This window comes from Ceratotherium simum, chromosome 1 (assembly GCF_057802395.1).
Source record: "Ceratotherium simum simum isolate JZ-2026a chromosome 1, ASM5780239v1, whole genome shotgun sequence".
Classification (NCBI taxonomy): domain Eukaryota; kingdom Metazoa; phylum Chordata; class Mammalia; order Perissodactyla; family Rhinocerotidae; genus Ceratotherium; species Ceratotherium simum.
Window position 1 is genome coordinate 34,097,125 of NC_141900.1, and position 26,511 is coordinate 34,123,635.

Below are 26,511 nucleotides of genomic sequence, written 5' to 3' on the forward strand. Positions count from 1 at the left end.
AAATTCCCAGGGTCTACAGTAACATCACTGTGGAAGGGTGTAGGCATCTGGTCTTCCATCATCATCTTTCAGTGCTGGCATCTGCTAGAGATGCATGAATGCCTTTCTGGCCCATGCCTCATCTGTCACTCTAGTTCCTTGTCTCTACAACAGGCACCTTTCAGCTACATATGTGCCACAGTTGACTTCATGAAAAAACCATTTCAATATGGTACTTATTCCAGGAGAGTTCCTAAGCAAAGCTATCTTGGACTCTGTGTGCCTTTGTGTGCTGAAATATGGATAAATAATCATTTTGTGCCTCTTTTAGCCTTGAGAGGTTCTAAGTATCACGTTTTATAAGATATTGGCTGAACTAACAGGAAGGTTGTTAACTCCTAACCCCATGATCTAGCTAGTAGAAATAACTATGATTTTTGTGTGAATATTTTGTATTCTTATAAAACTTCTCACTTTTCAATTGGCTAAACCACTCCCTTTCAGTAGTGATATAATCAGAAAAAAATCTAACTATTATTAATACAAGATGAATAAAAGCATAACTATAAAGGCAAAATTCTCAGAATCATATGATAAGTTTTAGGGTCAAATATTAGGATAGTTTGGATCACCCACTTCTTAGAATTATCAACTCTTTTAGCCAAACAACTTGAGTATCGACTGCACTTGCTGTGATCATATTTGCTTAGGGTTATAATTTTGAGAGAGGCTATACTTTTTTGGTTATGGTTTGATAGGAAGGGTAACTTTTATCATAAACAGAGCTGAAAGTGTAAGAATTTTCACATTTGACAGTTTTATGGAAGCTTTTTACAAGGTAGAGAAATAGCCTGGCCTAATCATTGCTTGATGGGTTAAATCTCTAATCTACTTTCCAAAATATGGTACCTAACTACCATGGAGCCATATTCGATGTCTGTCTTATTTGTGAGTGTGTAACTTTTCAATATTAAGATAGCACCACAGTAAAGAGAAAGCGTGCTTTTAAGCTTTCACTCTTAACTAAAGGCCTATTTTGGATCCCAGGCTCAAAGGGTTGTGGAAAATAAACTCATATTTAATAAGTTTCCAGAGGTAGAGGCCAATGGTGTGACTTGTGTTCAGTATCTCATCCTTAGTTGTTAGAAATTTGCCTCCAGTGATGTATTTGAGAACCAGGATAGTCTTATATTTTTTATAAGGTCATTCTCTAAGACCTATGCCTCGTAAAAGGAGGGAAATTCTTCTTGGTCATATTTTTATTATATTGGACTCCAAGTGCAGGTCTCTGGCCTAGTGCACATCTTCTTTGCTTTCAACAAGCTGTTTTCTTTGTGAATTAAAAAATAAGGCATTAATAGTTTTTTTGACTAAAGACAACTTTACACTTATAACCTATAGTTTTAAAAAGCTAATCTTTAGAAAAAATAAAATCTTTTCAGAGAAAACTAAAGCATAGTCATGCACTGCAAAAATTTTAAAAATTATTGTCAGGTTGTGATTGTTATTCTCTATTTGATTTATTAATTTGTTTTAAGTGTCATATTTTATAGTTAAGCCATTTTTATATAATGAAATATAAAGGTGAGCAACAAAAGGAACAAAAAGAAGCTTATGTTATGAAAAGTAAATTAAAGAGGAAGAGATTTGTATGGGTAGGGTGACGGTAAAGTGAAATAAAATTCAACTATACCGTCCAGGGAGCTAGATTAAATCTTGAATGCCTTATGTTACGTGAGTAGAAAAGAAGTATCCCTCTGAATACTTTATAACGTCTGAGTGGAGAGAGTGTTGCCGCAACGGTATCTGGGAAATACATCAGTGTGTCTGAAGCCAGCATCTATTTATCTTAAATTAATCATTTTTTCTGAGTATGCAGATGACAATCCCGGTGCCGGGTGCCAGTGTCTTTTTATTCATGGCGCAGATAAAACTGGAGTTCCCCTAGGCTGGTGAGAACTACACGGTATGAAGGATCTCCAGCTGTTACTCTTCTGTAAGATTATGGACTGCGTCTTAGATTTTTCAACATTATTTTGAGGTTGAGAATCAGTAAACAATTGTTTTTAAGATAAATTCTTGAGCACAATTAAGTCTATTTTACCTTTTTGTCTCCAGGAAGGTATAAGCAAGGTGTTCTAAATATAAGGCACCATTGTTTCTCCTTCACAATAAAATTCTCTAGTCAACGGAGTTCCTATAACTGAAGTGAAAAAGGCTCCACTGCGGTGCTAAACTTTCTGGGTGCTGGGACCCTGCTGTCAGTGCGAGCTATAGGGTGAAGGGCAGTATGGTTGCTCTGACGCAGCTAACCTCATATACCCATATGACACCACATCGCAGGCTGAGCAATTTCTCTCTACCAAGATGTGGACTAGACAAGTGGTCTGGTTCTTTAAATAAATAAATAAAAATAAATTTTAGAAAAGTAGAACTTATTTCCTAGGATTTGTCAGTAAGTGTTATATTATCAGCTTGCCTGGGGTAGAAAGTCAAGTAGTGAGAAGAGAGTGACGTCTCCTTACCCCCAAAGTGAACAGTTTACCAGTGATTTAACCATCTTCTCAATCCTGCTTTATGTCTCCAAAATATATGTGCATACGTACATATTTGTCAGGAGAAAGACTTTCGACATTGTGACTGCTACCTGTGAGAGATATATAAAATTCAGTCAAATGTTGTGTAATGTGCATAGGAATTGTAGTCCTAATGGAAAGAAAGAATCTGAAAAGAATTCAGGACTGAATGAAGCAGTGACTCAACGTGTTGTATTTAACTAAGTGGTATAGTTTGCAGGATGACAGTTAATATAATTTAAAAACTTAGGTAAGGGTATGAATAAATCTGAAATATGGTCTATGTGGGTTTCAAGGGTTTTGAACCCAATACTCATTAAGTTATGAAGTCCCTCTTATAGACTATGAATAGAGCTCAAGGTGACCCTTACAGGCACTGAGAAAATCCAGTCAGCAACTAGATTGAAATCCCCGATTGACATAACAACTTCAATTGGCTGAGAAGGTAACCTCAAAACTGTTTGTAGTGAAACTGTTTAAGTTGAAATCTTACTCTGTTGTATATAGTATTGGTACATAAGATTTTATATATGGATACGTAATCTGCTATAATCAATCTACCTACCTACCTACCAACCTATCTAATCTATTTGGTTTATCAGACAGGCAATTTTTCAAGGTATTGCCTTTAAAGAAAGGAATTTTTAAATTGAGCTAGTGATCAATTGAAATCTCCTTACAAGGTACTATTAAAATATGTAGACTGATAATTTGTAAATTGATGATAAAAACTTAAGTGAGTTAGGTTTTTGAATTTGCAGCTTTAATATTAAGCTTTAAAGCCAAATTAAACCTATGAATTGTACTTTTCTATGCATAAAAACTTCTCTCAAGGACACAGAAATACTTTTTATTGTCAACATTGATTTGTCTTCTCTCTTAGAAAGTGAGGAGATAGCAGTCAACACTCTGAGTTAGTTAAGAGTGAATGCCTCCTGCCCAGGTGTTCTCAGCTTCTTAGCTCAGTCGGTTCCTCTGGCGGCAGAAGGTCACCATCTTCAATAATGGTGGTCAGCCCTGCATCTCAGAGAACAAGGCTAAGCAATAGGGACCAACATGAGAAATGGCTCGCATGCATTCTGGCCTTTATTATTTTATATGACACAGGTGGTGTACATTTCTTATAGAAAATTTAGAAAACAGAGATAACAAACAAGAGGATAATATTCACTTCAACCTCGTAATCCAGAAAAATTAACATTTATGCATATTCTGTGATTCTCTTCTGTAATTGCAATTGTGTACAAGTATGTGTTTAGTTTTACATGTAGAGGTAATGAGTTTTACTTAACATACATTACTGATGATGTTACACACACACTCACACACACATGCTTTTTTCACCTTGTGCTGTAGTTATGGTTTTTTACCTTCCTTTTCCCACTTAAAAACATATGATGAAAACCTTTTAGTGTTAATAAAACCTAAGTATTAAAAGTACATAAAACGTATATTAAAAAGCCTGTGTAAAAGCATATAAAAATTATAAAAAAGTGTTAATAAAACATAAAACAAAGCAATAGAATTATGTTTAATGGCTGCATAGATTCCAATGTACAGATGCATTTATTAACCAATCCCCTTCTCTTGAGCATTTTAAATTGCCTACTTTTTTGTTAAAATAAGCAACACTATGTGAACATCTTTGAATCTTCATTTTTGTTAATTCACTTCACAATTTCATTAAGGTAATTCCAGATTTGAAATATCTGGAAAAATGATTAGGGATTTTGTAAGGGTTTAGACGAATTGTCAAGTTATCCTCCAGAAATATGAAGCAGTTAATGCCCAGAAGTTGCTTTGTAATTAAATTCTGAATTTATTCAAAACCAGGTATAGCAAAGAAATTACTGACTCTTGGGATAAACTGAGAAATCCATCAAAATTATAATGCCACATCTCAGAAGGTTTTTTTTTTTTTAACATTTAAAAAAAAAACACTGATATTTGTTTGTTACCAGAAACAGTTGAGTTTAAGATGTGAGATGCTCCTGTATTAATGTGACCAAATTCAGCAAAGGCCCTGCCATTACGTCAGGTCTTTGCATTGGGGTTGTCAGAAATACCAGTTTGAAAGTTTTTTGATTATTGTATACCAAGCAACAATGTCTTTTGTTGACGCATTCTCATATACATTGAAGATCTCTCCCTCTTTCTCCACTGCTCTGTTACACAGATGCTGCTAGAGTAATTGAAATCAGGTGGGATACATCCTTAACTCAGCAAAGATAGATTTCATAGTATAATAGTTGGGAACATAGGAATTAGCCAATAATCTATCCCTATGAATCTGAGGAAGACTGACCTTCATCCATTCCAAAAGGTGTTTAATTTTTTCTATAAAATTTCCAGTAATATAGTGTCCACTACCTATATTAAAAATAAGTGTGCACCTCACCCACTGGGATGGCTACTATAAAAAAAACAACCAATTGGGGCTGGCCTGGTGGCATAGTGGTTAAGTTCGTATGCTCCACTTTGGCAGCCCGGGGTTCACTGGTTGGAAGCCTGGGCACGGACCTATGCACCGCTCTTCAAGTCGTGCTGAGGCAGCATCCCACATAGAGCAGCTAGAAGGATGTACAACTATGACATACAACTATCTACTGGGGCTTTGGGGAGAAAAAAGGAAAAAAGGAGGAAGATTGGCAACAGATGTTAGCTCTGGGCCAATCTTCCTCAAAAAAAAAAAAAACCTCTAAAAAAAAAAAACCAACCAACCAACAAACAAAAAAAGCAACAGAATATGATAAGTGTTGGTGAGAATGTGGAGAAATTGGAACGCTTGTACACTGTTTGTGGAATTGTAAAATGGTGCAACTGTTATGGAAAATAGTGTGGAGTGTCTTCCAAAAATTAAAAATAAAACTATCATATGAGCCAACAATCCCACTTCTGGGTATATATCAAAAGAATTCAAAGCAGAATCTCAAAAGAATATTTGCCCACTCATGTTCATAGCAGCATTATTTATAACAGTCAAGAAGTGGAATCAACCCAAATGTATATCCACAGATGAATGGACAAACAAAATGTGATATGTGTATACAATGGAATATTATTGTCTTAAAAAGGAAGGAAATCTTGTCACATGCTACAACATGGATGAACCTTGAGGACATTATGCTAAGTGAAATAAGCTGGTGACAATAGACATGTATTTGATGAGGTATCGAAAGTAGTCAAATTCATAGAAAGAGAAAATAGAATGGTGGTTACCAGGGGCTGCGAGGAGAGAGGGACTAAAGGGGAATTGTTTAATGGGTATAGCATTTCAGTTTTGCAAGATGCAGAAGTCCTGGGGATTGGTTGCACCACAACGGGAATATACTTAATACTGAACTATATACTTAAAAGTGGTTAAGATGATAGATTTTATGTTATGTGTTGTTTACCACCATAAAAAAATGTTGAAATGCAATTTGAATTATATCTCAATAAAAAAACCCTAAAAATATGTGTTTCCCACAACTATTATCATGTAGAATTTTTAAAAAGTATCTAATTCCCCATGTGCAAAGTTTAAAAATAGTTTTAATTTGTGATTTTGTAATTTTATTGTATTCCCTTATCTAGACTAAATAAAGTCCCTTAATATAGCTGTTTTTACACAGGGTCAGTTTCTTCACGTTTTTGATATAAATCTTTTTCCTTTACCAATCAATGCTATCCATATTATTCTGTAGAAATTCAACATAAAATGTATCTTGGACAAAAGCTAGGCATAGAAAATAAGCTTACTGTGTTAAATACCAGAAACCCGGTACAATTTTTCAGGTCCAAACTCTTTCCTTTTTAGACTGTAAGTTAGAAATATTCTCAGGGGCCAGCCCCATGGCGTAGCGGTTAAGTGCGTGTGCTCCGCTGCTGGCAGCCCCGGCTCAGATCCTGGGTGTGCACTGACGCACCGCTTGTCAGGCCATGCTGTGGCAGCGTCCCACATAAAGTGGAGGAAGATCGGCACATATGTTAGCCCAGGGCCAGTCTTCCTCAGCAAAGAAAAGAGGAGGATTGGCATGGATGTTAGCTCAGCGCTGATCTTCCTCACAAAAAAAAAAAAAAAGAAAGAAAGAAACATTCTCAGGATGCACATAAATTTATGCACTTTCTTATCTACAGAGCATGGTATCTTTTAAACATGCTAAATGAGTTATATAATTGTTATAAATATGTCTACTCTAAGAGCCCGAGCAAGAGTCATACTTGAACTGCACAAGGTTTTGTACTGTACTCCTTGACGTGCAGAGCTAATGCTCCATCAGTGTTAGCACTCAGAAAGAAACAAAGACTTCTCTGGATGTGTGAAGATTCTGATTTGAGAGAAAGGTGTGCAGAATTGATACTTATAGCACTTATTATTGGCTCTAATATGTTACATACTCCACTGTTGGATATTGGCTAATATTGCTAAACGTTGTATTTGGGAAATTTTTTGTCAAATGAGTTGGACATTTCATGTTTCTTGAAAGAAAAGAGTGTACATACTTTTACACATTTCCTAAAATCAAACAGTTTAAATATGGTGTACATTTATCTATTATCTAACCAGACTGACTAATAAATGAAAGAATATAGAATTCATAGAATAACATATTACGGATTTTCCTCGATTTAGGATGGGGTTACGTCCTGATAAACCCCTCATAAATTGAAAATATGGTAAGTCGAAAATACATTTAGTGCACCTAACCTGCCAAACATCATAGCTTAGCCTAGCCCACCTGAAACATGCTCAGAACACTTATATTAGCCTACAGGTGGGCACAATCATCTAACACAAAGCTATTTTATAACAAAGTGTTGAATATCTCATGTACTTTAGTGAAACTGTGCTAAAAGTGAAAAACAGAGTGGTTGTATGGGTAGAGAGTGGTGGTAAGTGTATCGATTGTTTGCTCTTGAGATCACGTGGATGACTGGGAGCTGCCGCTGCCACTGCCCAGCATCACGAGAGAGTATCATACTGCATATTGCTAGCCTGGGAAAAGATCAAAATTCAACATTTGAAGTAAGGTCTCCTGAATAGCTTATCGCTTTCTCACTATCATGAAGTTGAAAAATTCTAAGTGGAACCATCGTTAAGTTGGGGACCATCTGTGTTTTAATTCTTATATCACTCTGTTACAAAACAAATTTATTTTTATCCTGAAGTATTAAGTTTGATGTGTAAACTTCTTGGTTACATGCATGTTTTTAATGTTTATATGTGTGTGTGTGTGTGCAATATGTTTATATTTTTTATATGTATAACTCTCCTGGTTATACAAACATATAAATCAGTCTCTCTCTTTCTCTTTGTTGACTTACACACAAAGACACACACACACACACACACACACACAGGTTAATGATGAAAGCACTTGCTTTTTCCACCCTATGAGATTATGGTAAATTCAACAGAGACAATTTAGTTCATTGAAAAGACCGTGGATTTCATGTGAAAACAAGTTTGGGTTCAGGTCTTGCCTCTATTTTTTATTATACTTGGATGCTTAAGCTATGAATTAAATCTCTTAGACAATTTTCTAATTTTTAAAGTGGGAATAGATGGCATTACCTACCTACAATCGTTGTGTAGACAAAACATGGTAATATTAAATGCCTAGTGTTACATCTGACATGCAATAACAGTTGTGTTTCTTCTCCTTTGTTTCCTAAAGGGAGAGTTGCAGTTTTCACTTCTATTTCCCCTTGCTTTCCTTTATACTACAAAAAAGACTGTCAGGTTCTTAAATGAAGAAAGATGAGAAAAAGTTTCAGCAGTAACCTGTTTTTCATTCTCATCTATTAGTGGAATGGGTTCTGGGTATCCAGGTGGGAATTAAACTTGTCCTGCAAGTTTCTTGGTAATTTTTTCACAGCGAAATTTCTCATGTTGATATAAGCTCATTTTTCTTTAGCAACCTATGCTATCCACATTATTCTGTAAAAATTCAGCATCTCAAAATATAACTAGAACTTGGACAAAAGCTAGGTGTAGAAAATAAACTTACTGTGTTCAATACCACAAACTCAGTACAGTTTTTCAAATCAAACTCCTTCCTTTTTAAACTATAAGTTAAAAATGTTGTCAGGATATGTTTTTATTGGTAATATGTATATATATTTTAGACTGTAAGTTAGATATAGTCTCAGGATATATAGTATATCATATATAATAAACATATATATGTATATGTGTATATATATGTTTTGAAACAATCTGAAACTTACAGAAAATCTCCTAGAGACCTCTGGCCAATCCATGAGCGCAGGAGCCCCTACATCTCAGTGCCAGCAACTGAGTTGAATCCTTTCCACACTTGAAATTTCTCTGACTTCCTTACCCAGACAATCCAGGATAATCTCTCTGTTTTAAGAGCAATTGATTAGTAAACTTAATTACATCTGTAAAGTTCCTTTTGCCATATAATGTAACATATACACAAACATGACACAAGTCACAAGGGCATGGCCATATGGCAGGGTGTGTGTGTGGGGGGCTCACTCTGTCTATCCAAGAGTTAATTTAAAACTGTTTCAATGTCTCATTCTTCATCAAATTTCAGTTTATGAATTTATATCATCATGGACACGTGGATTCCTTTCTTATTCATTACTGCTTCGTTGTTTGTTACCATCCCACATTTGGCCATAGGAGTCTTTGCAAGCTGACTCTTGTATTTATTTGACATGTCTCCCTCATTCTTTGAACACTTTCTTGCTTTCTGGAACAATAGATAGTTGTTTCATCTTGTGCTTTCCCTGGCCCAGCCCTGTTATCAGCTCTCTCTCCAAAGAGCCCTAGTTGCTTTTAGTTGAGTATGACATTCAGAAATTAGTGTCTGGGCACTAGGTCTACCAGTTGCTATTGAGGTGAAACTGATTCCAGGTCCTTCTCAGTGGACAGTTTACACACATACACAAAGACACACACGCACATTTACATTGATATTTCTATATTTATGCATATTGAAAACCATCAGTTCATGTTGATACCTCCAATTCCATTCATCACCACAGGGTGTGTTCTAGTTTTCTCTCTTTTCATATTTGTAACTCCTTTCTTTAACAGCAGGAAACCTGGTGCTTTCTCCCGTGTAGATTACTTGTGTTCACCATGCTTGAGCTCCGTCTTTCCCTGACAAGCTGCCCTCTGCACAGGCGGTTAGCGCTGCCCCTCCTCATGGCTTTATGACAGAATTGTCCTTGAAGGGAAAGGGAAAGGGTAAAGAGAAGAGTATTAGAGCCATTTTTTTCTGTTTAAAACGCTTTTTATTATAGTTGCCTTTGAAAAAACAAACCTTTTATTTTCGATTAGTTTTACGTTTACAGAAAAATTGCCAAGTTAATAGAGTTCTGGCATACCCCACATCCAGTTTACCTGTTGTTGAGATTGTTCATTAGTATGATACATTGTCAGAACTAATGAACCAACATTGATACATTTTTATCAAATGAAGTCCATACTTGATTAACATTTCTAGTAACATTTTTAAAGGGGAGAAAAGGATTTTATCCAGGTGTCTTCAATTTACCCTTTATCTTCACTGCAATTTCTCCCACAGGACTCAATTGGTATTCTAATAGAGGAATACTGAAATTGCTGATGTGTCAGGAATTCCCTAGGAGATCATCCTCCTTATTTATGGAGTTTCTGGGGTTTTGCTACAGCAACTTATTGTCTGTAGCCCAGCATGCTTTTTTTTACTGGACAGATAATTTTGTGAGACAAGATCTGTAAGGTACCTGGCACAATGCCCAGGTCACTTTATGTGTCAGGCACCAGAGGCACAGTGTTAGGGAGCTATAGGTTTTTCATTGGCCTGCAAAAAAAAAAGTCGAGGTCAAGAAAAAAATTATTCCCTGGAAACTGTGAAAATAAAATGGCAATATCTAAATGAATAGATGTTTTATTAAATGTCTATGAAGCGTAACATGTCAACTTCATGAGTTGTTAAATTTAGTGTTCATAAAAATATTATTATATTTTAAAACAATCTTTAGGTTAGATTTTCTACAAAATGATTGCTGAGAAATCAGAGCTTATCCTAATTAAATGAATAACTTATAACCAATAATTTTAAAAGCAAAATGATAATAGTAATTATGTCTAATATTTTCCCAGCTGAAATTATTTTAATGTGGGATGGGAATGAATATTAATACACTTGTTAGGATACCTATGACAATCATAAAAATTTCCTACCTAGCATATCATGAGTGATCAGCAAATATTTTTCTTTCCTCATTTCTCTCTATTTGAACAAATATTTTCTACCATGGGGAATAATGAGTGATAATGTAGAAAATATACTCATTGGCAAATTCCAACAGGAGATTTGGTGATTTTAATTTGTTTTGAGAGGATTCTGCAGTATAGGATATAGTGAGAAAAAACCTAGACTTCTCAGGCTGACTTTCTGCTCTGCCACTTAGTTGCTCCTAAATATCAAGACGCTGCGAGGTATCTCTGACTCTTGATTGCATTATCTGGAAGTGGGGATGCTAATTGTAATTGTACACCTACATTGAAGTGAAGAAGTCAATCACTTTCACAATTGTGAAATCTCTTAGTAAATGATCAGGTCTATCAACATGTTAAATGAAATTACTGATCATGATTCTTGTTGGTACCATTATGGTTTTTATTTAGATATATGCCAGAAACAATGAGGTTGCCATAATCAGAACATTTTAGTCTCTTCACATAGTTTTTAATTTCAATTTTTATAAAAATATATATTTTTAAAGTAAATATCAGCAGGAGATACTAGAGTACTTGGCTATATTCTCTCCACTGCCCATTGTGATAGCCTGTGAAAATGCATCCCCACTTTCTATGTCTCCTTGATTTATTTTGGGTTCCAATGAAGAGTAAGATACCAGAGGCATTTTAGGGCCAATGCCCAATGATAGATCCCATCAACTTCTGCCTGCTGTCTTTGAAGTTACGCACTCATCTAGAGTGCTTCTTCCTTACTGATTTGTCCCAGAGACACAAAAGTTATTTGGCTATACACTTTCTCATAAGGTTTAAAAATCTATAAAGATGGAAAAAATCTATTAGAAATTTTCTCCCTGAATAATTATATGAAGAGCATGAGTTTCTAGGTAGAAAGTCATTGTAAAAATCTATAAGTTAGAAAAAAAAAGGGCCTGTTCTCCAATAAATTTAGCAAAATTGTTCTGAAGACTATAAGAAATCATGATTCTCCTGCTTAATTGATGACTTGGCATTTACTGAAGATTCATCAAAAGGGTTGACCCATATTTTTTGGTGAGGTCAAGAAACTGATCCAAATTTTGCTCAGGAAGTATAGTTTGTCCTGTTAAGCTTTTTAAAGGTAACTTTCGAAGACCCTCTAGATATTTTTAATCAGTTTTCTGAACTTAGTGTCATTTTAAGTTGTAACTAAAACTCTATGTCAAAAGTTGTATGGAAGGACAAGGCAATAAAGAAAGGATTTTTTTGCCACTCTTTTTTTTTTTTGGCAGTACAGGCAAGACCTGAAATGAAAGATGCTTTTCTTTTGGTTACAAAATAATTTAAGAACTCTAAGGTGGGCACGTAGATTCATAATTGGTGATATCTTTTGCAGGACAGGGGCGGTCCATACTTCATTACATAATATATTCTTGAAAAATACGTTTGAGAAATCAAATGTCTGAAAAACGAGATATTTGATTTTTTAAATGGAGTCGGTGTGATGTTCCATTTTTAGAATACTAAAAATTAGTTCTGTATTTTTAAATACCATCCCTGCAGGCGTTCCAGTGGGTGGGTGTGCACCTTTATAGGCACAAGGGGAAGCAACTGCGTGGAGAATGGGGTCCTGCCAGCTCCCTCCTGAGAACCAGAGATGTCAAACCATGAACCTCCCTCTCACAGGACTACTGCCTCTGTCTGATCCCTTCCACAGGGCCTTGATCTGAATGTTGGGGGTGGCTTTCAGTCTTTAAATCACCTAGACTAGCTGTCCATAGAGCACGGTTAAGACAAAAGGAAGTGGGGCAGATATACCACACTGGTGCGTGTGGCCACCTAGGGGAGCAGGATCCCGGGAGCACTGCCAGTTGCATTCTTTTCTAATTGCAACTCTCATATCCTGGAGTTGAGTTAGGACTGAAGAGAAAGAAGGGGTTTGGAAGGAAAGGGGAGACTGGGGTAAGGGGACACTAGCTGTGGATGGTGATAATGCATAAACTGATAACCTGAGGTGTCCTATGGTCCTAGGAATCTGCCTAGGACTCCTCAGCCTGGAAGAAAGAGGGAGGATAAAAGAGACTGTGGCTGTGCCATGGTGAACGTGGTCAAAAAGCATTTTGATTTTTCGGCTTGTCTGGTGCTGCAACAAATGAGAGTCTACAAATGCCACAGCCACATTGTAATGGCTGACCTCCCTTTCCTTGTCCAAACTTTCACGGGTTTCTTTAAATCACTCTCAATCAAGTCTGGTATGAAATTTTGAGTTTGGCTTATCAAAAGTGGTTTAGGGCATGGATTTATAATACACAAAAGTAACTATTGTGTAAATGTCAAGAACCACCTTTGTAACGTGAGTTTATAAAGAAACTACAGTAAACCGTAGTTCCCTGGTGCTAGCTTCTAGCCAAGTCAAATCAACAAGTCCAGGTCTAGTGGGCATTGCTAAGTGCTCATGGCAATTCCAAGACTGCAAGTTATATTTGTTGAAATCTTCAAATGAAAGAATTATTTAAAGAAATGACCAGATAAAAAGAATCTACATGTGACTATACCCAATATTCTCAGTTGTTTTTCTGTGTGTTTTCAACAGCCACAAGTGGTCTTCATAAATCTCCAACATTTCCAACACAGATTTACTTTAAATTTTGAAATGTGTCCCTTGTGTATGTGGCACTATGGGAATGAGGAAAATATAATATTGCCAAAGCTGGTGTTGCCAAGGGGTTGCAGTTCCTAATACAACGATCATTATTCACTTAGTGGTTACTCTTTTCTCTAAACAATATCCTTTAGTCACATGCAAGGTTACTAGGCATTTGCAGAAATTCAGAATTACAGCCTTACAACCAACCCTCACAGGTAATTCTGAAGGAGAAATACCAAAGATTATTTCTGGAAAATGTTGGTTTCTTTTCTTTCAAAATTTTATTTGTAACTAATAATACTATTTTTATAAAAATCAAAGAAAAAAACCTACAGTTCTTAAAGAAAACATCTATTTTTTTTTTTTTAACCAGTGGGGGAAGTGAGTTATTAAAACAACTCATGTAACATAATCTACCTTAATATATATATGTAGCATTTAGATCACAGTTCTGCTGTTGATTTTAGTCTGCCATAATTTATACTATTTGTGTTTTATTTGAGGGTCTTTTTATTACGAGAAGGAATGATGGAGCACCATTGGCTTTTGGAAACATTTTATTCTGTTATTCTAATGAAACAGTTTGCTATAGGTGGAAATCCAAAATTTTCTCTATGGTATGGTTGCTAGTATGAACTATCACTGATTCATATCAAAATCAAGCTGCAACATTGTTTAGAAAGATTCTGTGAGTATAAGACCATCTAGTGGTATTATATTTATTCGTTTTCTTTTACCATAGTGATGTTCTAATCACACTTATCAAGACAATGGAACTATGCAGAAAAGGTCTTTTATTGGTGTTAGTTGAGACTTTTGAAACAGCCTCAGTATTATGAAGGAGAATTTTTTACAAAAGTGCAACAACAAAAGCAAACTTCATTTTTATGGGAACCAAAAAAAAAAAAAAAAGGAACACTAAACATTGATTAGATATACTCCTGATAGTCTATCCACAAGTAATCCTGATTTGTTTATCTAGTCATTTTCTCTGGTTCAAGTTCATAAACATTATTGACACCACTGTTTATAGTTATCGCTGAATGCAGCCCACAGGCCAGCTGGTGCTGAAAGGGAAGATCTTTTATCCCAAAATGTTTAATTACCTCTTTCAGCCTGGGAAAGTACGGGCAAAAAGATAGTGAGCTTTAACAAAGAACAATTGAACAAAGTTCTATTTAGTCTGATGCTTTTTCTCAATTGTAAAATTGATCCTCTTAATCAATACCGTAGAGAGGAAAAGAAGCAATCCCACAGAGAATCGGGGTGGAAAATGATACAATTCAGTGAGGCTTGACAGTATCACCACAATTTTGAGTAACATAAGTTCCAAGTATAGCTCTGTTCATGGCCTCTTGTAAATACAAATAAAATAAGCAAATGCAATATAGATGATTTTCCACTTTGATTTAGTCACATCATAGGTTCTGTCCATTATCTTGAGTAATCAAGAGTCATCTAATCAAACATTTACTTGGCAGAAAGAATTGTGTAAGAGATGACAAGGTACATTGTTATAATTACCTGTGTGAGTCTACTTACAAAAGTTCAATAAAAACACAGCGCATCTACACACTAAAGTTTTGCATCAGAGTGCAAAATGCTCAAAACAAAACACTCAAAAGCCATCTCCATGACGACCATTGCCCGGTTACAGCCCAGCCTAGGCAGTGTTCCTTCTTGGAGATGTAAGGATATAAAGTCTATCCATACTTGGAGTTCAGATATATACTGACATGTTTGCAAATTCATTATCCCCTGACTAAAGACACAATTCAAGATGGCACAAAGAAATTTCTAAGAGCAAAAGGTCACCATGAGATTGTTAGAAATTGGGCAGGGGCCACCAGACTCCGGATGAGGGACTGAACAGTGGGTGAGAAGGAAGTGGGGAGGAGATTCTGGTGGGGAACACCAGTGGTTTCCAGTGCAGTGAGCTGAATACACATGTCTACAACCCTTATAAGTCCCCAGACACCATGAGCTTGTGGCGAACTGAAAAATGCTAGATGGGCAAGAATAGCTTTTGCTATTGGGGCCCATACACTCGCTGACAGCTGGACGCTAGTTTGAGATAAAGGCGAGAAGAAAGGTCTGTAAACAAGAAAACTACTGATAGAGGCGTCAAGTCCCCAGGGGCAACAGAAGCCAAGAGTTCCCATGTGGTGACTCCAGAAAGAATGAGCAGCAGCCTCAATGCCCTGAAAGGAAAGGACAGTGAGGCAGCTGCAGCAGAGAGACCATTGCGCTGTCTCTGTCTCTGTGGTTTGGTTTATGCATGGTAACATTCTCCACAGACCTCATTTTCCTGAGAGTTTGAAAAGACAAAGGAAGTGGGAAGGTTGAGTATCTGGTATATGAAGACTACTAATTCAGTGGATTTAGTAACCTAATCTTAACTAGCACCTTCAAATTAATATTGTTTAACCACTTCTTGATCTGTTCCTGGCCCCTTGCTTTATCTTTTGCCTACTTCTTTGCAGTCTCCTATAAGCCTGATGCTGAATACAGCCCCTTCTGTATTATCATTGGCTTTCTGGCTCTGTCCTTAATTTTTAGATCGCATCTGACCCATCCCAGAGCCTAGAACCCTATCCCAGTATTCAAGTTAAGTTTGTCCTATCCTTTAGGTGAGTGGATTTGCCAAAATAATATGAGCCAGAGATTTACAATCAGCAGTAATGATCAAGTAAGTCTATGAAGGAAGCTTAGGACAAATGGCTAGTGGATTATAACAGTTCTTAGTGGACAAGGCAAGATGAATCATGTATAGCCATATCACTGAAGGAAAATCCAATGGTCATGATTTTAACAAAGGCCTTAGAAACTCCCAAGCTTAAAAGGTAGTGACAGATTAGAGTTTTTGTTTTTTTTTTTATAATTTTATTTATTTATTTTTTCCCCCAAAGCCCCAGTAGATAGTTGTATGTCATAGCTGCACATCCTTCTATTTGCTGTATGTGGGACACGGCCTTAGTATAGCCAGAGAAGCGGTGCGTCAGTGCGTGCCTGGGATCCGAACCCAGGCCGCCAGCAGCAGAGTGCGAGCACTTAACCGCTAAGCCACGGGGCCGGCCCCAGATTAGAGTTTTTTTGTCTTCATCTATTTCTGTGTTCAAAGGGTCACCATTATAAAAAGCCAGATGGAAGGCTGGATGAGGGATGAGCTGAGTAGGCTCCTGTGAGACATGATCATGGTGCAGAAGTGAAGATATTGACTTCATTTTGCAGAATCATATTTCTCAGAATGTCAGGTACTTTATGGGCATATCTAGAGGTCCTGGTATTGATGATTGTGATGATACCACAGCTTATGCACTATGGATTCTCTCTTGATCATCTCTAACAATAAACTAAGGAAGAACAGATTGCAAGAGAAAGAAATTTACAGAATTTTTACAGAATCCAAAGAGCACAGGGCACTAGTCTCTGAGCATCTGGTGTATGGAGAACCAGATGTGCCAGTCAGATACTCTGGGACCCCAGGGCCAGTCTCAGATCGCAGCCCAGATACTCCCTGGCCTGTTACTCTATCCCTGACTTCTCTACACATGTGATGGCTTGCAGATACGTGTGTCTTCTGGTCTCCACAGTATGGTGAGGACAAACAAAGTAATCTATTAGAACCCAGGAGACTTGGCCTCTAGCCCTGACTCATCCACTGACCAGTATAAAACCCAAGTAAGTCACTTTTTCTCTCTGGCTCTCAGTTTCCTCATCTTTTTTAGAAGAAGTAAAGTCTATACGATTTCTCATATTTCTTCCAACACTATGGATCTTTGACTTCATGAGTCTTTTGAGAAAGTCTTGCTCAGTCTCATTCTGTACCTATACAATGATGCCACTATGTCTTAACCAATATCCACCAAGTTCTGTTTGACTTAGTTTCCTCTTAAATCAACACTGACCTGACCCATTCCTGCCTCTTCTAAGCCAGAACAATATAGGATGAAGAGCACTTATTTTATTTGCTTATCTCATTTTTGAGGATTCACTTTTGAACTGCAGTCAGCAAATATTTTGTTGAGAACAAGTCAGCTTGCTTTTTAATAAAATAAGGAGATTTCTCATAACATAGAAGATTCAAGATTCCTGCAAAGTTTATTGATCTATGCACTTAAAGTCATCACAAATGAACTATGTTGAAAAAGAAAATCTTTGGGAATGAGTGATACAGTATTGTCAGAAAACATTGTAATCTCAGGCATCATACCTAAAGCCAATGATTTAGTACTTCTATTTCTTCTCTTTCTTTTCTACAACTGATTTTTGCATTTGATTGGAGGAAATATTTTGTAACATTTCAAAACCTTTTAATTCACGCAATATACTCTAAATACCTATACCAAATTTTGATTTTGAAACTGCTTCTAAGTCACTTAACCTCATGGGACCTCCTTTTCCTCATCTGTAAATTGAAGAAATTGAAATAGCTAATCTCTAAGGTGCCTTCCAGTTAGAAAATGTTATGATTTGATGTTGCTTCTCATTTATTGTACACAGTGAGAATAACTATTTTAGCAGCCAGGCACAATAGAAAATCTAATGATAATGGCTTCAACAGGGGTCTAATTAGTGCTTTTAGATATAAATTCAGTTTATGTAAGGTCTTTCTCATGAGCCTTAGTTGGATGGTGGCTTCAGGAATATTACCAAGCTTGGGCGAATTCCAAAGTGTCTTTATTTCATGGCTCCAATATTTTTGCTTTGCAATTGAGTCATACTAACTTATTGTTATAAGTTCATAGTGTAGAAAGACTTTAGCAGTGAGGAATTTTTTAAAAAGGAGAATGATGAATATATTTTGCATTGGGTTACATAATTTTAGAGCCAGAAGGGATCCTGGAAAATTTATGCAAACTTACTGGTACAGAAACAATGCTAAAAATAAGGTAATATATGGACCTGATTCCTTAATCATAAGATTTTGTATGGAGAATTTTCTAGCAGAAGAAATATTTAAGGAGTAAATAATAAAAGTGAATCTGTTTCCAAGATGAAAGAGTTGTCCCCATTATTCCTACCAGATGTCGTGTAGAGAAATAAGCAGCAAGACAGAAAACAATTTTGAAAATTGTATACATTAATATTTTACAAATTATATTCTGTGAGCATTACATCTGAAAAAACCGATTGCTCAAAAATGGGCATTGTATTCAAAGAAATGTAAGAAAACACTGATTTGAACAAAATTAAGTCACATTTAAACTATGGAATTTTTAGGAGCCTTAATATTCTAGTGTGTGATATATAGTGCTAGTCTCAAAAAGAGGGGTATAGTACACAGTGTTTTTTATAAACTTATTGATCAGGGAACCTTTAAGAACTTTAAATTCCAGTCTGTGTTGTCTTATAAAATTCAGCTTAAAAATATCTGTGGTTTGAATTACTTCTGCAAATATGTATGTGTGTTTGTATACATATAAATTAATAATCACTTGGGCAAATATTTAGAAGAACTTTTATGATAACGCCAATTGCCTTCATGATGTTCCAGGCTGTCTCCCAGATTTTCATTTTCACTTTTCCTTCTCTTCTGAGCTCAAAGTCCACTTTTTAAACTGCTTACTTAATATCTGAACTTCACTATCTCACTTTACTATCTCACTGTCTAGAACTGAATGTGACCTAAACTAAATTCTTCATCCATAGCCCACCTTTCTCTCCCCTCCACTCTCAAAATCTCTAAGACATAAGAAGGTGTTCTTTCTTCAGCATGTCCTATATATATATATATACACATACGTGCAAAAACACATATATATTTGTACAAGTTACTCAAACTGCGTGCCCTTTCTCAGTAAATAGTATTGCAATGCACCTTGTCATTTATGTCAGAAATCTGGGGGCCATTCTTCCCGCTGATTATTGTCAAAGAATGACTAAATCCTGTTGATTTTACCTTCTAAGCATCTCTTGAATCCATTCCCTCCTTTCCATCTCTGCTGCCAACAAGTTTAGGTTAAGTTACTGACCTCCTTTCTACGTGCTATTGTAACAGATTCCTAATCATCTCTCCAAATGTGCTTTTCCAAGTTCTTATGTCATATCAATACATGTTAAAAACACAAATGCAGTCATATCTCTCCGTCACTCAATATCCTCTAATAGCGTCTTCCTTAAAGGAAAATACCAAAATCCTTAATATGACCTACAGGGCCCTAAATGATGTTTGGCACTCTAGACTTTTCTGGTGCCAAACTCCCTTTTTATTTTTTAAATCAACTTTATAGATATATAATGAACATACGATAAAAATTCAACCATTTTAAGTCCACATTTTGCTAAGTTTTGACAAAGTTGTATACTTACATAACCAGGATATCACCCCAGAAAGTTCCCTTGAGCCCCATCCCAGTCAACCCCCACCCCATGTCCTTTTGATTTCTATGACTCAGAGTTACTGTGGTTCAATTGGAAGATTACCTGATCTATTCCCAGGATGCAGGGTCTTCCCCAGTGTTGTTTCCTCTGCCTGGGATACTCTTCCCCCACCCCCAACCCCAAATGCATAACAGAATGCCGACCAACTCTTACTTATCCATCCATTTTTAGTGTAAACACCATTTCTTCAGCCATTTAGAAATGTGCCTAGCCATATAGCCACTCAATAAATATTAGTTATAATTTTAATGTATAATAAGTTAGTTTGAAAAATAGGATTTTTCTGTAGCAAAATCATAGAAAAATGGATAATAGTTTTGGCCAGTATTCAAAAAATGTCAATACAAAATGAGACAGTTTTGAAGAGATACATTGTTATTATAACAATTTCCTGAAACCAGAAGAAGAGTTACCATTTTTCTTTAGTTTATTGTTGGTCAATGAGTTTCCTAAGATGTCATTAAAGGTAGAATTTAGGAAAAACAAAAGAAAACAATTTGATCATCTGACAGATAAAATATTCCATAGTTGTGGAAGTGCCCTGGCTGTGTTCCCGTTACTGCCCCACTGAATCAGCCTGTCTTTATTCAGCTTCTAAACTGTTATGGGGATAGAGAGAAGAGAAAGAGGAAGTAATTGTTTTGCTGGGGTTTATCCATTATCCTTTATCTATTATCACATATCTATTGTTGAGATTAGATGTCTTTTTTTTTAATGATCTATGAGGTCACTGTAAGGGCTGTGCTGACCAGACCATAGTACTGAATGCATTCTGCCAAAACCACATGGTCCTAAACTTGTTCTCTAATTAAATATCAATCATTATTTCAGGAATGCTTCCTTGGTGAGACATCCCTTCTGGCGATAATGAATCATAAAACTCAAGGAAGACAGTTGAAGGAGTAGCTAGAGAACCAGCATGGTCCTATTAAAGGGAAAGTGAAAAAAGTCATTTTAGCCAGAATTTGAGATTAAACTTTTCAATTGATAATTTAAATAATTTCCTTTTCTGAGGAAATCTGAGGAAGTTTCATAGACTAAAACTGGCTAAGATCCCACAATTTGTTTTAGCTTAATAAAAATAAAGAGAAGAAGTTGGTGGTGTGTTATTTTAATGTCTTACGTGACTTTTATTCATGAGCTCCCCCAAAGACCCTGTGTAGCCTGGAAACAGTCATCTGTTAAAATGCTAAAGAGCTAAGACATTTATTGTTTCATATAAAATCCTCTTTGAGATGAAAATAAAAAGGAGTGTTTTTATTTTAGTCGTAAGTTGTGCTATAATATGTTACTCTGAATATATGTTACTGCACTAATGATTGTAACAGTATCATCAATTACATTGTTGGTTATAATCATCTTAATTGACCTTGCATCTTTAATTATTTTTAACATAGTAAATGCATTTGTAAACCATATATTTCAGTTGTTTGAGGAAAGTTAGTTAAGCTGCTCTTTCATCACTGATTTATGATTTTATAATCGCTCATGTACCCACTGACAGCTAGGCACCGTGCTGCACTGGCGTGATTTGTTTAATGAGGGTGCTCTAATGGGGCTAAGAGAGAAAGAAAAAGTACTGCAGGTACTTCTGTAGAATTTCTTTCATACTTAATTACTAAAAAGGAATTAGACTGAGGCTTATGTTGCCAAAGGACATTGGGAATTCAAATTATGTAATTAAAGTGTTTATGCTGCTCAAATTAGCCTGAGCACAAAGTGATTCATAATAGGGACGAAAAGTTATATTTTTTAAAAGGCTTGTCAAATTGAATGATGCATAACAGGTTTTCTCTGCAGTAGAGTTTGGGACATAAAACATCCAAGTCAGCTGTATGTTATCTTATATGTAAATATAATTTCCTTCTGGAAATTCTGACAGTAATTGCAAGCTCTGATTTGTCTAAAAAATAATAGCTATCAGTTGGTTTATTATAGAATTGTAGAAAGATGAGTAAAAAACAGATGCAAAGGCCTGTCCAGTTCCCTTATCCGCTCTCAGGCGGGTAAACTTATAGCCACAACATTTATTGGATTTTTCTTCCATTATTTTAATGCAAATTTCCCCCATTACAAAAATACTCAAGTTAGAAATTTTGGAAAATACAGAAATACCCACCCATGTACACACACACACACAAATACAAATCATTTAAAATTCAATCACTTAATATCATTTTTTATTCTATCCTTTTGTTTAGTTTGAAGCCTATGTTTTTCAACACATTGGGATCCTATATGCATGCCTTTTTATGACTTTCCTTTTAAACTCAATATGTTGTTAATATTTCCTTGTATCTTTTTAAAAACGTTTATCTTGAAATAATTTTAGATTCACATAAAAGTTTAAAAATAGTACATTTTCTGTGGATCCTGTACCCAGTTTCCCCCAATGGTAACGTTTTATATAACCAGAGTACAATGATCAAAAGCAAGAAATTAACATTGGTACAATACTGTTGACTAAACTACAGACCTCATTTGGATTTTGCTGGTTTTTACATGTACTCACTGTGTGTGTGTGTGTGTGTGTGTGTTTTTCTGTGAAATTTTATCTTCAGTGTAGCTTTTATTTGCATTTCTCTTATGGTGAATAAAGTTAAATATCTTCTCATAAAGTTAAGCATCATTTTTACATCTTTTTATGTGAATTGTCTGTTCATGTCTTTTGCCCATTTTTCTGTCTGATTTTCAGATAATTTTCCTCAAATTTTGAGTTATTTAAATATTAGAAATATTAGCTCTTTATTTATGATATATATTGCAAGTATTTCACCGAGTTTGTCAGTTGTCTTGATTTTTCTTATGTTTTGTTTTTTAAATAACAGCTTTATTGAAATATAGTTCACATACTATACAATTCACCCATCTAAAGTGTATAATTCAGCATTTTTTAAATATATTCAAGGAGTTGTGCAACCATAATCACAATCAATTTTAGAACATTTTTATCACTCCCTCCTAAAAAACCCATAACCATTAGCAGTCATTCTCAATTTCCCCCCCAAATCTCCCAGCCCAACCAACCACCAACCTACTTTCTGTCACTAAAGATTTTCGTATTCTGGAAGTTTCTCCTTAATTCTCACAGTGATTAGTCTGATACAATATGATATTTTTAAATGGCTGCATTGTATTCTGGTAGTAATGCTTCAATATTTATTTAAGCAATCAGTGATTATTAAATAGATTACTATAGCCACATTTTCCATTTATAAATATTACATTCAGTTAACATCCTAATGGACTTCTGCTCATGTCCTAAAGATAAATTTTAAGAAATCAAATTCTTTGGTTAAAGTGTAAGCACATTTTTAAAGCTTTTGTCACATTTTGCCAAAAAATTTTTGAGAGATGATTCTGATTTAAATTCTCTTCAATAGTGGATGATGGTCCTTGAACCTTTACCACAAGTTAGAATTAGAGATGAAAAAAGGATAGTATCTTATTTGAAAGGTGTCTCCAACTCTTTTTTTTTTTTTTCCTGGGCCGAGGCAAACTCTGCAGCCTTGCTCCCACTCTGGTCTTTTTTTTAGGAAGATTGGCCCTGAGCTAACATCTGTTGCCAGTCTTCCTCCTTTTTTCCTTTTTTCTCCCCAAAACCCCAGTAGATAGTTGTATGTCATAGTTGTACATCCTTCTAGTTGCTCTATGTGGGACACCACCTCAGTATGGCTTGATGAGCAGTGTGTAGGTCTGCGCCCCAGATCTGAACTGGCAAACCCCGGGCCGCCAAAGTGGAGTGCACAAACTTAACCACTACACCACTGGGCTGACCTCAATATTAACTCTTTGATTAACAGGAACTCTAAATTTTTCTTCCATTCATTCTCTTTGTCCATTTAAAATTGAAATGATTGTGTCTTATTGATTTCTAGGAGCTCTTTATATTTAAAATATATTATCAAATTTTCTGTCATGTGTGTTGCCAATTTTTCTCTCCACTAGTTGCCTGTCTTTTGATTTTGTTTTTGCTCTTTATTTTGTATAATCTTAAAATATTTATAACCATCTTTACCAATCTTTTGTGCTTTAATCTTAAAAAGTACATATATCACACATACACCTGAATGAATGTTTTTCTTTTCTATCTTTCCTTTTACCCATTAATATATGTGGAACTTATTGACTTGCCTTGAATATTAGGTAGAACTCTATTTCTCCAGTTAATTGATTCTGACATGTTCATTTTGTCAAAGGCAATGGTGATGCATTTCAGACTAAATGTGTACTATTCTTGCTCAGAAAACACATCAGTGTAAATTGTTCAGTGTCTTCCCATGCCACAAATACAGAAATTTATCTTATGCATTTGCTTCTGCTTCAAGTTATTTACATCAGCATATCACTAAACATTTACTAATTTAAGATCTCATATATTTTTGTTTGTTTTTCCTTTCTGCTCCGGGTCTATAATTAGATCACAAATAGTCTTGGTACCACCAAAAAAATCAAGGGAAGGATTATTACTAAAAATTGTGTTGATTGGCATTTTTAAAATCAGTCATTTTAAGTGTTACTGATTTTACTCATTGCTGTTGGAAATTTTTCTTAGGCTGAAACTACAATTCACCTGCGGGGAAAGAAAATCAAAACAATATTGACAAAGAAATCAAACTTCTCCTACCATACTGTCCATAGGAACAGATCTTATAGCCAGACTGAAGAAGCAGAGCTGTTTCACATCTATCTATCTAGCTATTTCTTTTCTTTTCCTTTTTTTAAAAAAATTTATTTTATTGTAGTAAAAGCATTTAACTTGAGATCTATACTCAAGACATATTTAACTGTACAACCATGAAGTCCGAGGAATTTAGGCTGGACTGTCAGTTTAAAAATATGTCAGTATTATTAGTACAGTGAGGCTGGGCCAATTCGAATGGTTTTAGTGCCAAACTGTGATTTTTATTTGATGCTTTTATTTTTTTTATCTGGTGTGAATTTATACTTGGGTAATGCAAATTTGCAAATTTAAAATTCCTATCCTCTTTCAATGGTTCTTTTCTGCTTTCTTTTGTTCTCTTACTTCCTCTTTTTAAGAAAATATTATATTGATGATGTTAAATGAATCCTCTTCAAGGATTACAAGGAAAAATGGTTTGCCTCTGTAATTAGAAATATCTACCTTTTCTAACTTTAGAAGATTTGACAATGCAATCTTACCTCTGTTATTTACAATCTGTGAGATTTTGAGGAAATTACTTAACCTTTCTGATCCTATTTTCCTGTTCAATAAAGTGGGTTGAAAATAGTTTGTCTTTTATGGTGATAGTGAGCAGTAACTGAAGTACTTCAGTCAAATTATAAAAAATATAATTAAGTGATTACATGTGCCTGGCCTGTTGCTAGGGTATTACAATATTAAAACGAAGAAGGTAGGAACCTAGGCACTCAGCCTTCAAGAAATTTTAGGACCAAATAGAATATGGATGTTTAGAGTCTGAGGGTTTGAAAAAGACTGGTTCTAGGAAGGCATTATAGTTTCAATTTCATAATTTCTGCTAATAATATAATGGAAAAAATATGTTGTCATCCTATCTGAATGTTTGTTTCATCATTAACTTAATGGAGAGCTTTAATTCTATTGACCTTGTGTGAGAAGGCCAAGCTTTTCAAATAGTCAGTACTATTTGTAAAACAAAAACCTAAAAGAAAAAGACACTTGATGAATAACTCATATTGTATTTGTGAGTTTATTTCGCTAGGGTAAGGAAACTTAGAACCAGAGATTTGGGATGAATTTCTCAGAGTTTTAGTGGCAAGAAAAGGGCTAGATCCAGGTTCCTAGTTGACTAATGCACTATAAGACATTTCCTCACTTAATGCCAAAATCACTGATTTTTTTTCTATCAGAAACACTATCGAGAAAATGAGATCAGACATTTTTCAGGTAAATAATACAATTTTTAAAAAATTACAGAGAAAAAGCTCTTCTCCAGGAATAGAGTAGTTTTGAGCATCTGTTTAGTTTTTATTATGTGCTGGTGAACTCTAGTCATTTGAAGTATAGGTTCAAATGAAAGGCTATAATCAGAAATAATTTGAACTTCAGAAATTAAAGATACCTTGAGAGTAAGTGGCTGTTCTGTGTTAAAATTGTGCATAAAATTCTCTATTATTTTAACTAAATGCAATTGAAATAACATAAAAATGACAGAGCAATATAGGCTACATTATGAATTATTTTTGAATTGTGACTGTAACAGGTATTACATCCCCAAAATTTAGCTCAAGACTGGAACTATGTGTTCAGACAATAAACCAATCACATACATTACTTGGTGTTTCAGAAACCCAATATAGTCTGTATGAGGAAAATGAACTAATTCTTTCTAATTGATTAAAAGATAAGTAATTCTAATAACCTTGAGAAGGCAGAATTGAGAAGATACATGACAATGGAGTTAAAGTAAAGGAAAGTTCTTAAAGAACATTACAATCTCCTTGGTGACGTTTACTTTATAATAGTTGATAGATTCTCTCTTTTTTTTTTTTTAAAGATTTTATTTATTTCTTTTTCCCCCAATGTCCTAGTAGATAGTTGTCTGTCATAGCTGCACATCCTTCTAGTTGCTGTATGTGGGACATGGCCTCTGCTGTATGTGGGACATGACCTCAGCATGGCTGGAGGAGTGGTGCGTAGGTTTGCACCCGGGATCCGAACCCGGGCCGCCGGCAGCGGAGCGCAAGCACTTAACCGCTAAGCCACGGGGCCGGCCCAATAGATTCTCTTGATTGGA

General features: G+C 35.4%; 1 protein-coding gene across 1 annotated transcript in view; it reads left to right on the forward strand.

Annotated features, from left to right (window-relative positions):
* ZNF804B (zinc finger protein 804B) overlaps nucleotides 1-26,511 on the forward strand; it is a 509,244-nt gene that overhangs the window by 42,617 nt on the left and 440,116 nt on the right. The gene's annotated exons all lie outside the window — the stretch shown is intronic.